Source organism: Sinocyclocheilus grahami, unplaced genomic scaffold (genome assembly GCF_001515645.1).
Source record: "Sinocyclocheilus grahami isolate Dianchi unplaced genomic scaffold, SAMN03320097.WGS_v1.1 scaffold223.1, whole genome shotgun sequence".
Taxonomy (NCBI): Eukaryota; Metazoa; Chordata; class Actinopteri; order Cypriniformes; family Cyprinidae; genus Sinocyclocheilus; species Sinocyclocheilus grahami.
In genome coordinates this window covers 1,345,537-1,362,613 of record NW_015505402.1, presented here as the reverse complement: position 1 = coordinate 1,362,613, position 17,077 = coordinate 1,345,537, and the positions used below count along the sequence as shown (strand labels likewise).

The window sequence follows — 17,077 nt, the reverse complement described above, 5'->3', positions numbered from 1 at the left end:
ATTGATTTTTATGGCACGGACTGTTCATACACAATGAAAAAACACTGGGATATGTGACGGATGTGCTTTTCAATTAGAGATGATCAAACAGAATCACTAACAAAGACCCAATTCGCACTACTAAGGGCCAGCGGTGCTTTCAACTAGCGCTTTTCTATCAGAAAACAATCCCACTGTCAATATTCTAACGGTGAAGGTGACAAAAACAACACTCAGGTTACACTAGAGAATAGGACACAGGTGTGATCGCGAGCGGTTTCCGCGTAATTTGCTTTTCTTGTCCCCGTAACACGCAACCACGTCTGATCACACGGGTTAATGGCACGTCTATTACAGAGGGACCTCGGGGGCAGCTGAATACATGATCAGGAATATTTATACCTCTTTCTAGCCTCTCAGTCCCATCTGCACAGAGATTTTTCCTCCTTTTCATAAATCACTGGGTTGAGGCAATTGCACACAGGCACACTGGAATAGGATTTTACTGCTGGGAGGGGGATGGAGCAGAAATGAGAGCGCTCGTTTGCTTCTCATAAAGGAGCATGTTAAGATGCGAGGAAATTTAGGTTTGAGACTTGACACATTTAGCCACGTGCGGTTAAAAACATCCCAGATTTGCAGCGCTCGGATGTGTCGTCTCACAGCAACAGAATGTGCAGATTTGGTTTACACAGCAACAGACAGTAATTTATGCCTCCAATGTTAATGCCTCCTTCAGTAATTTGGATAACTGCATCTTGCAGCGTGCTGTGAGCTTCTAGAGCTCCTTCCTGCTTATATGTAAAGAGTCATTTGTCAGAGTCGTTTAGATGAGATTTGTGGGCAATTTTCCCTTCTGTTTCGGTGATGAACTCTGATGGCGTGCTGTGATGTCAGGCATTTATACATGTCTGTGTCACAATCAATAAAGTTATTAGGATTCCCTGACCGGGCTTTCCTACCTTCCTCTCCTCAATTCCTCACTCTGCTCCTTTGAGATTGAAAGAATGCAATTCCAGACCCTCAAATCTAGCAGCTTTACACCAGTCAGCATGTGACCTGAAAAACAGTAAAGCAAGTATCACAAGCAAATATCTTACTGGGTCAATGACAAATAAGGAAATGCTAGTTTCTTAAGTTTTTGTCTTAATAACTTCATAAATATCAATCACTCTAAATCACTTTTTTGAAAGTGATTAATGCTATAAAATTGGATGCACATCTAAAATGAAAACTTCATAATTTTCTTCATTACAATTTCAGAACATTGAAATTTTCACGTTATATCATAAGGAATTTAAATTCCAAAATAGCATTATATTTATTTATTTGTTTGTTTGTTTGTACATTTATTTTTTGTTTTTTTATTATTATTATTATTGTTATTTTATTTTATTTTACAAATTTCATGAATATTCATTTGTAAGTCAAATATTCATTTGTAAGATAAAAGCGTCTGCTAAATTACTAAATGTAAATGTAAATATGATTTTTGGAGTACCATTTGACCTATTGACTAATTTGTACAAAAAAAAAAATATAGTAAAATATTTGACAAAATAAACAGTATTTTATTTCAAACTTTTGCGGTAGTTTTCTTCATTACAATTTTAGGATATTAAAATTTTTCACATTATACCCAAGAAATAATATCATAATAAAATTTTCATGCAGAAACTGAATACATATTCATTATAGAAGAGGTGCATTTTTATTTTTATTTTTTGGAAATTGTAATTCTTGGGGTTTTGTAGATCAAAACATTCATACACAAAATAATAAGACCACGTAATTGACTGCCAGCTAAAAATTGTGTTTTTGATGAGAAAAGTATGAATCTTTCTACACAGGCTTTTAAAATGATTTAATGTTTCCTTTCTTGAGGGATTTGAGCCGTTCAAAAATTCTGAATGGCATTCTAAATCCTGTTCAGTTACTTCCCATCCATTTCTATGCTAATGACATTTCTGTGGCATTTAACAGACGGACAGAGCTGACCTTTCGGTGCCTGATGACTCCAGGTGTCAGATGATGGCTCTGCTCTAACATTTAACAAATCTTCCTATGCTGCGTATTGGCAGCAGAAACAAAATAGTAAATGGAACACAGCCCAAAAATCAACTGTCCTCATCCAACCCCAAGCCCACTGGCCTTTAGTTAGTTAGCTCACCCTTTAGCTGTATCTCAAGCATGGGCGGAAAGTGAGACGGCTGCAATAGTTACCAAGTACACTCTTAAAAATAAAGGTGCTTCACGATGCCATAGAAGAACTTTTTTGTCTAAATGGTTCCATAAAGAACCTTTAACATCTGAAGAACCTTTCTGTTTGACAAAAGGTTCTTTGTGGCGAAAGAAGGTTCTTCAGATTATAAAAAGGTAAGAAAGAGATGGTTCTTTAAAGAACCTTTGACTGAATGGTTCTTTGTGGAACCAAAAATGGTTCTTCTATGGCATCGCTTGAAGAACCTTTTGAAGCACCTTTATTTTTAAGAGTGTAGCCTGTGGCTTCTGTAACTCGAATGAAGAATAGGATAGAAAAATACAACTTTTCCCAAACTAAACCATGTTCACTTCAATGTTTTGGGTTTACGGTAACATGCACTGACCTCAAAAGCACTAAACTAAGCATTTGTGTCACTGTGCCCAAGCTGTCAGTTACTGTTAGTCAATGTTTCAGTGTTTTTCCTCTTTGAATTTCTAGTTAAACTTCAGAAGCGATTGCTGTATTTGTTTGGTGCATTAAGGACGCAGCAGTAACCTGACAAGTCCGGCTGTTCTACAATAATTAATGCTGACGCTGTTAAGAAATTAAATATGTTTATGTAATAATTTGAAGGTTTTTATATCTTTAGAATGGAAAAGACAAGTCATGTCTCCTGGTACTACTTTCTATTTATATTACATTTTGATGACATAACGCATGCATTTGTAATGCACTTCAAAGTCCACATAAAAGTTCAAACAGATGCATGCATTATAATGTGATATAGATCCTCACAGTGCTATAGGTTTATAAAACCCTTTGTTACAAACTATTTATAATGCACTTCACATTGGAGGGAATGCGTCATTCTATATAGATTTTCTGCTGCTGTCTTGTGTCTGGGATTTAGTGCACGGCAACATTTCTTGATGCATTATACAGACACATTTCCATTGTAAATTAAATAACAAAGCTGGAATTATTTAAATGCCATGCAGTTTCAAAAGCTTCATGCCGGTTTCGTCATTTTTAGTGCAGAACTTCATTAAATCATGGTTTTATTTCCACCGGAAGATAAACATCTCGTAAGACTAGTACGCCAGAAAAAGATCCATGTTGCTTCTAGAACATGGAGTCGACTCATGAGATCTAACCCACTTTTTCCTCCACTTGAGAGAGACGCTGATGTGAACTGGATTAAAATCATTAAGATGGAATCAAAATCATTTGTGGTGCTTATATCAATTGTGCCTTTCTTGCAAGATGAAAAAATGGATTTGTATTCCTTTTTAAAAGGATTATGCCTTTCACTACAGTCAATTCAAGGAATTTGGGTTTTTATGGGTTGGACAATGACTATACATTCTAATTGTCTAATTTTTCATGCCCCTAAAGCACCAAATCCAAAAGCCTCCTTTATAGCTGATGCAGTTTCTGAAGTATCCTGTGGTGTGACATGCAATAAGTCACTAAATCTGCTCTTAAAAATAATTTCTTCTATAATTAATTTACATGCAGTGTTATGACCTTATACTAACTGAGGTTACATGGAATAGTTGGTCACACCACAGGACCATTTAAAATGAAGTAATGAAGACACAAAGGCGATTAATTGCTGTGAATTTCTGCCGTGACATACATTCACTACTGTTCAAAAGTTACGAAAATGTTTTTTGTGTGTGTGTGTGTGTGTGCGTGTGTGTGTGTGTGTGTGTGTTTATTGAGCACCTGGTGTGATAAATGAGACACAGAGGTAAGGGATCCTTTTCCTCCCATGTGGAGCAGATTGCATGTGTGTCTAGGCATGCCTGACTTTGACAGCTCCTATAGGATGCATTGGGGTATTGGGGGAGGGGGCAGAAATCCAGTTGTTTGGAAGCATTCAGCACATTGATTAAAGCACTTTAGGTGTTTTACACCAGCAAACAGGTTTGCTTGTTGGCTTTATATCTACTTTATACTGCTGTTTACATCATATGTTCAAAATATAATATAGTTTTAAAGGAAGTTTAAAACTCACCCTCATGTCATTCCAAACCTGTATGACCTTCTTTTTTTTTGGTGGAACATAGCAGATGATATTTCACAGAATGTCCAGGGTGCTCTTCTTGATGATGGTGACTGGAGCTGTAGAGATACAAAAAGAATGCATCATATAACCCTATTGTATTATACTGATTGTGCATTTTCATTGTTTTCCTAAGCCACACTTTTATTTTCTTATTTTTATGTATTTTTTAACTTTATTTATTTATCTATCTATTGTATTAAGTTGATAATGTCTTTTGTTTTGCTTTTTCTTCTTTGAAGTATTGTCCTAAAACTCATACATTTTTTAATAAAACAATGTAAAAAGTAAAAGTAGTCCATACAACTTCTGCACTATATTGCAAACATTCTGAAGCCATACAATGCTAATCCATATTTAATACAAATTGATGTCAATGATAATACACTCAAGAACCACTGACATTTGACCTCAGACCTGGCATATTTTTTTCTGTCTTCTGGACATTTTTAGATTTTGCCAGCCCTAGTCTTCATTACACTATCAAAAGTTTGTAATCGGGAAGATGCACAAATGTTTTCATCATTGATCATAATCAGAAATGTTTTTTGAGCATCAAATCAGCATATTACAATGATTTCTGAGGGATCATGTGACACTGAAGACTGGGGTAATGATGCTGAAAATTCAACTTTGCCATTTTATATTATAATAATCTTTCACAATATTACTGTTTTTGGTGTATGTCTGAAAAAGTAAATGCATCTAACTCAAATCTGTACATGCAAGTTTCGTTAAAACAAATTCTGTCATTTGATATGCTAAACAGCACGGAAAGCCATCATTTGGTTCTGCTGTAGAAATTGTACTGTATATTAGCACTTAATTGCCGTGTTTATTACACAGCACTCAAGATGTTAGTCAACTGAATCTTTCATTTACTGCTGGAATTGAAAGTCAGCGTCAGTCATGATGAGTCACTACAAAGCATCTCTCTGGGAAACAGCAAATTAATATTTATTTGAGCCACAGAATAAAGGAAATGTCATCCTTCTGTTTGTTTTCATACTGCTAACTGCAGAAAGATTCTCATTGACATGCCTAATGCCAGACGTTCAAATGCATCTCATCTGCATCGGCCTATGTTCCCTGCGTGTTCAGTATGTTGACTGATGACTTGATCTCCATGACAAGCTTTCTTCGAAGCCATCTGCAGCTGATGAATTGAAACAGTTGATGTCCTCTGGCAGCAGCAGCATGTAGATAACTCTCACTGATAGAAGAATGGATGAACATGCAGACAGTCTGTGGAGTGTGTCTCACACAGCACCCCGCTGACAGGGTAACGTTACGGGAGGTGCATTCATGTCGCATACACACATGGTCCCCTCCCAAGGGCATATCGGGAAATAACCTAATAGCCAGGAGGGAGATTAACCAATCTCAGTCCATTCATTACACTGACAGAGCCCTGAAGAGGAGAGGTGGAGAGAGAGAAATAAAGAAAGGTGAGTTACAGCCACTAATCTCCAGTGCTTCTCTTTCCCCCGACCTTCACCCTTCATCTCCAAACTGGGTCATGTATATATATGCACGTTTTTGAAAGAAGTCTTTTACGCTTTTCTTACGCATTTACAATTGCACATTTTCCACTGAAAATTTGTCATGATCCTACTGAGACAACTTGACAATAAATCCCACAATTGGCTATTGATTGAAGTGCTTACACAAATCACTGCCAGACTGGTGATGTGTAAAAGTTTTGTTTTGCTTTTCCCACAGATAAAAATGAATGTCATAATTACACAGAACAATGCATTAATTTTGCTTGTTCGTTCTCTTCTAGTTGCAATATTTCTTCATGAGAAGTTACAATCTTTTTAAAGCAACTGTTTGTTTGTCTGTTTATGTATATGCTTCATGTGTACATATGTGGGAGTGTACTGCACCTGTGTGTATGTCATATTTCCCCATGGTTGAAATGGTTGGCATTTGGGTGTCAACGATTACTCCCAAGGAAATAGGTGTCCAAGTCAGTGCTGTGTGTTTGTTTTTCTAATTACCATGGCAGCAGCTGTTCTGATTGGTAGCACTGCCTAATTAGCAGGGGTAAGAAAAGAAGATGCTCAAGATGCCATGCATTTAATAATGTCGCCAAAACAAGTGGCATTATTCTATATAAAAAGAGAAGATGCGTTTGGAATGAGTTTTCAAATTGAGGTATTGAAGCTCTTAAAATGGACTCTCTTAAAATCATTTTTCACCAAAAATCAGGGGGAAAAGTGAACTTTTTTTTACATTTGCTTAAAGAAAATAAAGTGTATTTTTAAGATAATTAACATTGTGTTTCCATTATGACATTTCCATTAGGTCATTATCATTATATCTCTAACTTCCATTCTTCAAGAAACTGTATGTAAGCTTTTACCTTGAAATATCAGTTTCAAAATAATTTTGATGATACGCCGAGTTCTAATAAGGGGAATGGCTTGTGTTGCTTTCCAATGCTCCAAATTAAAGGGCAAACTGCTTCATGGCAGCAACAAATGCACGTGCACAGCTATCCACTTTCATTACAACAGTGGTATTTTTATTACAGTAAATTCCACTCACTTAACTGTAGGGGGCTCTAAAGTCGCAAAGATATACAAACGAATGTGTGTGTGTGTGTGTGTGTGTGCGCTTGTTTATGTGGTTTATGAGGACACAAATTTGTATAATGACATGGGTTTGACAAAGTGAAGGTGATTTAAGAGGATACTTTCTGTGTCCCCGTAATTCAAAAGGCTTAAAAACATGCTAAAAATTTTTATTTAGTTATTTATTGAAAATCTAAAAATGCAGAAAGTTTCCTGTGATGGGGTAGGTTTAGGTATAGGGTTGGTGTAGGGCGATAGAAAATACAGTTTGTAGAGTATAAAACTAGATATGCCTTTGGAGAGTCCCTATAAACCATAAAAACCCATGTGTGCGCGTGTATAAATATATACATTTTAAAGTATCTAAATATCATGGCAGTATTTGTTCTGCCGTCTGTCACTGTCTTGCTGTCAAGCTAATATTTGCTGGACTGCAGACACTGTGCGTCAAAGTACTTAATCTGTATTTTATTTCCCTCACAGTTGTGGTTTATTTCCCTCACAGTTGTCGTATTTTCGGCTGCACTTAGAATGCAAGAATTCATCACCAAAGCCAGCCATTGAAAGAATAGCTTCACTTAATTTCAATTCTGATTAATAATGCATTACTATTTGCAGGCTCATACAGAGGACATGACAAAAAATGCTCATGAATATTTAATTACCCTGAGCTCTTCTTTTACAAAGATGAATCACCCCTGTGCTCTCTGCTGCTGTGCAAATAACCAGTTAATTTTGTGGCTAGTCAAACCCCGCTTGTACAATCATGACGGACATCAGCAACAGATCACATGGAGAACCCATTCCATTATCAGAAAGGGGGACTGCTTAACATGAGCTCAGGAATGAGGACACACATACACAAACATAATTACGGACACAAGTTCCCTCTTGAGTCGAGGACCGGTGCGTGCTTGAATAAGATGAAGAGAGAGGGCGAGATTGGTGAAGGAGAGTGCTGCCATCTTAGCAGCTTTGTGATGATGAAGCAGAAATGAAGAGCCTTTGGAGAAAGTTTAGATTTGGATTATGTTTACACTGTATTATTCATACTGCACCGTGATTACATTGAGCAAATTTTTTTTGTTTCTTTGTTTGTGGTTTAATAGCTAACGCCTATCTTTAATTTTTAATTGTATAAATGTGCCTTTATTGCTTCTGTAGTGGTGAAGGTTCTTCTATTGAACACCACAGGAAGCAGAAATGAAGAGCCTTTGGAGAAAGTTTAGATTTGGATTATGTTTACACTGTATTATTCATACTGCATCAATTACATTGAGCAATTTTTTTTTGTTTCTTTGTTTGTGGTTTAATAGCTAACGCCTATCTTTAATTTAAGTCGGCTATGGGGACATGCATCCAGTAACCATTGGAGGCAAAATTGTGGGTTCTTTGTGCGCCATCGCTGGTGTATTGACCATTGCGCTGCCCGTACCTGTCATCGTGTCCAATTTCAATTACTTTTATCACCGGGAGACTGATGGGGAGGAGCACGCGCAATACCTCCACGTTGGCAGCTGTCAGCATCTCAACTCCACAGAAGATCTGAAACGGACTCAGAGCACGTCCTCCCTCAGTAAATCAGAATATATGGTCATAGAGGAAGGAATAAATAGCACTTTCAAACAGCCAAACTACTCCAACCAGAACAATCAAAACTGCGTGAATATTAAAAAGATTTTCACAGATGTGTAAATCATGTACAGTGCCAGATAGTCTTACGGTAATCACCATGATGGCACCAGTGCGAATGCGAGGTGCTGCGTTATTAGGGTACAACAGGGCTAAAAGCCCCCATTTGAGGGAAAATTTGTTTTTTTGTTGTTTTTTTTCAGTCGGGTGCCAAAGTATATGGCAGTTGAAAAAAGATTTATTTTTACTGAATATAGATGGGGGGATATATAATTTGTATAAAGTAAATGCTACAAGTAGTTTGTTTTGATTAAATAAAATATATAAAGGCAGCTAGAGGGAAGAATTTGTCACCATATGCAAATACTTTTGATATAGCAAGATATTTTAGAGTAACATTTAAATACATACTTCAGCAAATGGTGAAGCTGTTTTCAGTTTATTTACTCGCTTTTGGCATTTCATGGAGCTACAGTATAATTGCAGTCAGATTTCATATTGTAACTATAGGAGTTAATATAAATCCACTTTGCACATATGTAACAAAATTATTCCCTCCCAATTACAGAATACAATTAAGTTGCACTACAGGTAATCTGCATTATCATCCTTTACCAACTTTGCCAGAGTTTTTGGCTATTCAACAGGTACTGAAAACTGAAAGTCTTGAGATATATAAAATAATTGTAATGATTTCTATTAGCTACATCAATCTGAAAAAACAAAATAAGTATTTTGTTACTGCACACCTTAAGATTCAGAAATCTGAAGAAAAACACTTCAAAATCAGTCTTTTGTCATTGCATTATGAATCAGGACACTTGGAGACAAACAGGTGTTTAGGAAAGTACTGTGGTAGTTTTTGTTGCTATTTAGTGTTTTGGGAGTATGTAAATCACAAGGGCCTTTTACCCTGGGGGGCCTTTAGATCCGTTGTACCCTACATCTTATGGACAAGCCAGCATATTACACTAAAGTAAAGCAGGGCGCTTTTTTTGGTTGAAAGGTGCCAAACTCCGAATCACGTGTTGCATTTGTCTACAGCACAAAGGATAAGGTTCAGGTCAGGGACTAAAAAGAAGAAGCACCCATACTGCAAATATTGTGCTCGTAAGTCTGCGTTTGTTATCAGTGTTAACATATAATCATCATAATACGTTAGTATTCGCAATATCTTACGTTTTGTGGCAAAGTGAAACAACCGAATATGTGTCGCTGTTAATGTGAGCAAACTGAAGATAATGCTGTGTTAATCATATGTATTTTGTTGAATATACGGGTGATTCTTCAATTAGGGGAACTAGATGGAAAAAAAATTTTAATAGATTTTAACATGTCTCTTTAATTGCTTTTTCCTCATTTTAAGAGTGCTGAAATGCTAAATTTGTCAGAATTGTTTCCTACCCATACTTTTTAACATTTCTTCTCACGTAATTTATCAAATGCATTCAAAAAGGAATTTTTTAATTAAATTGCTATTTATGTGTAAAATTTGCTAATATTTTATAACAAAGAATTACATGTCCCCAATACTGCTGTCATTTTTTAAAATTAATCATTTTTTTCTTTTTTTTCAAGAGAATTTTTCTTAGTTTTGAAGGTACATGACAGAATATCATTAATTTTAGGAATTAAAAAGAAATCATGACCTTAGAATAGGTTTATATTAGGTGTCCTAACCAAACATTATTATTTGTCAATTTTAATTCTGAAACGATCCATTTTTGTATTTTTATTAATTATGGCAATTGGCTCATAACTGGCTTAAAACTTTTTTCTCAAGTTTATTAAGGCCATCTGATCTGCATTCCATGATAATTAATATAAATTAACATAGATTTCAAAAAGTGCCCCTAATTGAAGAATCACCAAAACATCTCATGAGTGCAGACTTCATTTAAACGCAATGAATGTGGGGGAAAAATACTATACGTTTTGTTAATAATGTAATCAAAACTTTGTGTGTCTATTGAATCTGACTTGCTTGTACCAAAAGAAATTGGTTAATACTAAATGAAAGCAAATATATCGTTATTTTGTGATCAAGTTGTGCGAAAATGTAGTCATCTCCAGATTATGTAAAACTCAAATCACGTCTAGCCTAAAAATAGAGCATTCGAGATTTCCCTCAAAGTGAGACGTCACAACGCTTCTGGATTCTGGGGGAGGAAAGAGGAAGCATCTGAAAAGGTGGCTCGGATCGGGGGGGGAAGCATGTCGGGGCACATGGCATGGGAGACTACCAGATCAGAGACTGAAAGACTGAGAGATCACGCCTTGAGTCCGCCTTGTGATGCAGTCTCCATGGCGACTACAGTTTCCTGGGTAACTCCCGTTAATGTTACCATGACATCCTCCCCTGTTGTCAGAGCAACGCTCCAGATGGTTCACAAAGCCTGACTGGCAAAATAGAGCGCGAGAATTTCCATCAGAAAAGGATCTCGATCCTTTATTGGATGTATCTCTAACATTTTACAGCCTTGGTCTAGCATTTAAAAATGATGTAAAACAGCTTCTGCAAATAATTTGCATAACCCTGGGTTTGCAAGCCATCCAGAGCCAATGCACTCCCACATATTTCCCTTTTTTAATCTTTTACAAACGACTGAATGTGTTGCATGTGCAAAATGATTGATCTTGACAAAACGGACCGAAAAGCATTCTGTGCATGCAAAATGCATGCATGGCTTCGGTGCATGAAGTAGGTTGTGGTGGATTGTTATTGTCGCCTGTGGCTCGGTTGCTTTCTCTTTGTAGCTGTCCAAGCATGATTGTGTATAGGTTATGGGCTCACTCAGGCATTCCCTATTTGGTTCTCCCGTGGAGTAGACAGGACGAGAGGTGCAGCGTGAGCTGATTACCGGAGGTTTCACGCTGACACTCCCGTCGATGGGTGTTAGAGGCTGCGCGGCAGTCCGCCAGACACTTTCCAAGCGCTCAGTCAGAGACAATCATTCTCAACCCGTAGACCTGTGCTCTTCACTCACAGTCATCTGTGCTCTCCGCCCTAGTCGTCATTTCACACTACCTACAAATAGAGCAGCAACAGAAGACAAGCATGGCTGTTATTAAATTCATTCATAAAGAAAACAAGCACAAACAAATTATTTTTTAATCAAAACAAATCTACATGTAATTTATTGCTCAATTGAATCTAATTACATGCACACTTTCATAACACCAGATATATGTGATGCTTATTTGACTGGTATGAATCAAATAGGTACTTGCTGACTTGTTGCTCAGTGCTGCCATCAAGTGACGCGTTCGTGCAACAGAACAATCACTGCTCTGTTGACAAAGTATTCCTGTGCAAATCTGGGAAGGCCAGGTTTAACTTTGCCATCTAGACCCTAGAAAGAACATAAATTAAATTAACATGAAATATCTGGTAACAATGCTATTTAGATGTACTAAATGCTTTTATTTGTCTAATGCAGGGGTTTTTGATCTTTTAGATGCCATGGACCCCCAAATGTGATCTAACTCGTTTGAGGGACCCTCATGCTGAAATTTAAAAGGCATCTATAGTTTTTTGGATAAAGAGCATATTTATATTGTGAAAAATGTATATTATGAATATGTCTGCACTGTAAATAATTTTCACCTATTTCAACCTATATATACAGTATATATCCTACTTAAGCTCAGTTGCTGCAAGTATAAAAAACTTTGTCGTCATTTGAACGTAAATTACATTAAGCCGTCATTTTTACAAAATAAAATAATATTTAGAAAATGTTTAACTTCTATTAAGTTACATTATTATATTGTATTTATTTTAATGAAAGGACTGAACTGTTAAATTTAATATTAATTATTTAAATTACATATTTATTTACTTTTCTGTAGGCCTATTTATTAGAATCAATTTGTATTTATTTATTTTGTTTTAATATTTTATATTATATTATTTTATTATATCATGTTTTTATGATATACATACAATTATTTATGCATTTATTTAATTTTTAAACCTTTAAACCATTGTTTTTTAAACCCCTTAGCAGTCCCTTGTGGCCCACTGGTCTAATGTATGTGGAAAAAAACTACCAAACTAAATTTAGCCCAATTTATTGTTCCCTCCATCCTCAGATCTTTAAACTGTTTTCCCATCACTCTGACACATTCCAGCATTCTTGTGACTAGGAAGGGCTCGTCTGTGATCAGCTGTGAAGGATGATTTCTTATTATAGTGTATGTGTGTTCGTTTGGTGCCTGCGCTGACTCTCACATTTGCTAGCTGTTATATCCGAGGTGTTAACACAAAGAGCTTGCTGTCTGAGATGTTGTGGCTAGCATGACACCAGGTTGACATCTTCATCCTAAGACTCACAAATCCATTAACTCTTTCATAAAGGGTGCTTATAGCTGTGCCTTCTTCGACTAAGTTAAGTGCCTTTTGTGTTTCTTTCAAGGAAACAACCTGGACGTCTGTTCACTGGAATTCTGGAGTTTGCTGACGACAGATATTAGGCTAATATGAATGAAGAAAACACTTAAGGTAAACCTCTTGTACTTTTTCTCGATATTGTTTTGAAATTCAACATTATTGATGTGCACTAAAATGCAGATTATTCTTAGCATAACTGTTTAACCCTAACTGTTCACATACAGTATGCTGTTAAAACAAGAAAAGTTAAAACCTTTAACTTTAAATTAATGCATTTATATCAATTGCTCTACTATTCAAAGCCTCTTTATTTGATCAAAAAACAATAAGAAATGTATTATTGTAAAATATTATTACAATTTAAAAATCTAATTTATTCCTGTGATCAAAGCTGAATTTTCAGCATCATTACTCCAGTCTTCAGTGTCCTTCAGAAATCATTCTAATATGCTGATTTGCTGCTCAAGAAACATTTCTTATAATTATCAGTGTTGAATATTTTTGTGGAAACAAAATGAGTCTTTGATGAATAGAATATTCAAAATAACAGCACTTATTTTCAAAAGAAATTGCTTGTAGCATTACAAATGTTCTTAATTTCCCTTTTGATAAATTTTATGCATCCTTACTGAAAAAAAATATTAATTTCTTTTTACATAATAGGAGTTAATAAAAAGCATAAAATATATAGGGCATATAGCTGTTGTTTTATTTCTGTCCAGATGGATGCTTTTATATTGGCATTTCTGTTGTGGAAGATAAATGGATTATTTGGCATGAGATTGTATTGTGGTGAATGAAATGTATTTATGCATCATGGTATTGATTTGCAGATGAAATGCCCTTTGCCATGCAGAGCGAAAAAAAAAAAATCTAACCTCTAATTCACATTAGATGAATATACAGTAATTTTATGGAAACACATCTCAGATTGTGCTGAACAAAAAAACGTGCTGATAAACAAACCGGATCTATCAGAGCTGTTCTGGTTCAAATTACGCCCTTCATGTATACGACTACAAAACCGTTTTCCTTTTATAATATGACAATACAATTATAAATTGATGCCCTTTTACAGATGATTATGCATACACAACATTTTTTGTTTACTTAACCTTGAAGGCTCCAGTAAATAGAGCAGATTCTTTTCATTTAGGCTTGTAATTCTGCCTTGATTCTTAAAGCTCTCGGCGTTGTTGGATTACTGGAGCAATTTACCACCGTATTTGTTTTAGGTGTGTGTGTTTGCACTCACAACGTGTTAATAATCTCCTCTAGTCATCTCGCACTCGCTCTTGAGTGATATAACTGTTCTATCATTGTCACCGGAGGTGCTGCGTCTGCTTCAGTTCATTAATTAGCTGGAGACAGAGGTCAACTGAAAGGGAGAGTGAGATAACTGTGACAGAGAGACATTATAATGCAGAGCTGCGCTCAAGTAGGCGGTATAATATATAAAAGTCTTTCAGCTTGAAAGATGTGTTTCCCTCTCACTTGAGCGTGTGAGTAAACTGCTTCATTTCATCTGTCACATTCCAGCAGCGTAATACGTTTGCGTGTGTCTGTTTCTGCAGGCTTCGGGGGAGATCCACGCAGTGCCTAGGACCAACGACCAATAGAAATGGATGCCGTTAACCTTTCTGCTACCAAAACAGAACTGAACTCACCTTCAAATGACACAGAAGATGCCCGCATATCTCTACTGCCACTTCTCATTTACGTCTGGCTGAATCACCGTGAACCGCAACACTCCAGAAGTGACCTTTTTTGGGTGAATTCTGCAGGTTCACATTTAATACGAAGAAAGCAATACGAAGAGAACTGAACTGTTGAACTGTTGGACATGAACTGTTGGATCATCTAAGAGACCACTGCCAGATATTAATCAAGTTGTTTTCTGGTGTCCATCATGTATTTACAGTTTAGCTGTTGTTGTGCCAGATGTGATAACTATTTGACCATATAAATAGTCGGAAAGATATTTTGTCTCATGTTGCCTATATAATCGAATGATGGAATCGCCATTCTGAAGTACTTCATTCCATATACTCTCTAGAAAGGTATTTAAGACACTTAAGAAACTTAAAAATGTGTGAATGTCACTGCATTCGAACAAAATATCAAACCATGCACACTCTTTAAGCAAAGCATGTCACAAAAACATGAAACAAAAAAAGTTTCTCAGGTTTTAAATGATAAAATAGTAGATGAACTGTTCAAAACTCAGTTTTCAACTACAAATGGAAAACTTTATGCATTTTGGCTGTACATTTACATGACAGTAGCATTTCGGAGGCCTGAAAACATGAAAAAAATGCACATTTTAGAAAATAAATCCTACAAAAAACATGAATATGTAAAATTGCACATGACGTGTTCAGTCTATATGTGACCCTGGAGCACAAAAGCAGTGTTAAGTCACTGGGGTATATTTGTAGCAATAGCCAACAATACATTGTATGGGTCAAAATTATAGATTTTTCTTTTATGCCAAAAATAATTTGGATATTAAGTAAAGATCAAGATATGCATTGCTAAGGACTTAATTTGGACAACTTTAAAGGCGATTTTTCTCAATAATTTTATTTTATTGCACCCTCAGATTCCAGATTTTCAAATATTTGTATCTTGGACAAATATTGTCCTATGCTAACAAACCATACATCAATGGAAAGCTTATTTATTTAGATTTCAGATGGCGTATAAATCTCAATTTTAAAAAAATTGACCCTTATGACTGGTTTTGTGGTCCAGGGTCACATATGTCTGTGTGCATGTGCGTAGTGTTTCTTCACAAAGTGACATCACCAACTACTGACCTGGCATGCATAATACAGCATTTTTAGTAATTTTCGCGGATCCGTGTGAAGGGGCATCATTTTGACAACGTTGTCTTCTATACACAAGACAAAGTAAAACTTTTCTGATTTTATTACATGTTGTGTAAACATACTCAAAAATTATTGGAAACTTTCTGGTTATCCAATATAAACTAATCATTTTTATAGACCTTATGGAGCTCCGCTCCTTTTCATCACTTCACTCGTTGTCCTCTGTCTTCCGTTTGTATTTCTGCAGCGTGAATGTCAGTTCATACGAATTTAAAAATGAGCCACTCATTTTAAAATCTTCTTGGTTCACTGACATTTGACATCCGCTTCAAATATTACAATGCATGTGATAACTTTTGTTAACTCACAATAAGTAAATCCAATTCACCAGCTAATTACACTACAACAGAGATGCTAAGGCGCTACCGCAAAACCGAAGTTCAAAGACAACATTCTAAAGATGGCTGTGCATTTGTTTCTCTATAAGAAAACTAAAGTAAGGTCTAAAGTAGGCCTTAATGTGATGATCAAGAGGCTCAACTGTGTGACTTTAGAGTTCAGCTCTTTTGTAAAGGCCTGTTGCACAACCAGGTGTCAGGTTTGTGACTTCATATATACCATATATATACAGTTGAGCCTCTTCTATTACAGACAGAACACCAAACAATCTTTTCATCTAAGCTCAAATGTGGAGGACTAAATATTTGTTTTATCAAGCACCAGAGTACAACGGGGTAGCATTTGGCCCCTAAAGAGTAACTGAGGGAGGGAGTCAGCTAGTTTCAGATCTACAGCGGTCCCATATGGTTGGGATTTAGCCAGAGCAACCCACAGAGCCTCAGAACGGCATGATTTCACATGAAACAGAGAACATATTTTTCTGTACACAACATTACCACTTTATGCTGCATCGTGTTGTGAATTAATCTGAAAAATATATAAACTATAGGCAGAATCACTTAATGGCTTAATGCATAAACTGATGTCTTCAACTTAGCTGAACTTCCTAGTTGTACTTGAGAAGGTAAACGAAAAATGGATTTATAAAACAGCATATCAACCACCCCAAACACCCTAGCAACCACATACCATAGCAAAACCCTAGCAACCACTTAGACACAACCTTGTGATGACCTAGCAACCATATACTATAGCAAAATACAAACATCCATACAGAACACCCTAGTAGCCACCCAGAAACACCCTAGCAACCACCTAGAAACACCCTAGTCACCAACAAATACGCCCTAGCAACCACATATGGTAGAAACATCTCAGCGACCTCCCAGAACACCCTAGCAAACACATACCTTAGCAACAACCTAGTGACCCCCCCCCCCCCCCCACCCCCCAACGCAAAACCCACCGACCGCAAAACCAAACAACAACCCA

General features: G+C 36.3%; 1 long non-coding RNA gene across 1 annotated transcript; it reads left to right on the top strand.

Moving 5' to 3' along the window:
* The first annotated feature begins 10,144 nt into the window (after positions 1–10,144).
* Positions 10,145–14,808, top strand: LOC107596859 (uncharacterized). Its single transcript, XR_001610411.1, has 3 exons — positions 10,145–10,786; positions 12,880–12,965; positions 14,429–14,808. It is a non-coding gene; the product is annotated as an uncharacterized lncRNA (long non-coding RNA).
* The last annotated feature ends 2,269 nt before the right edge of the window (positions 14,809–17,077 follow it).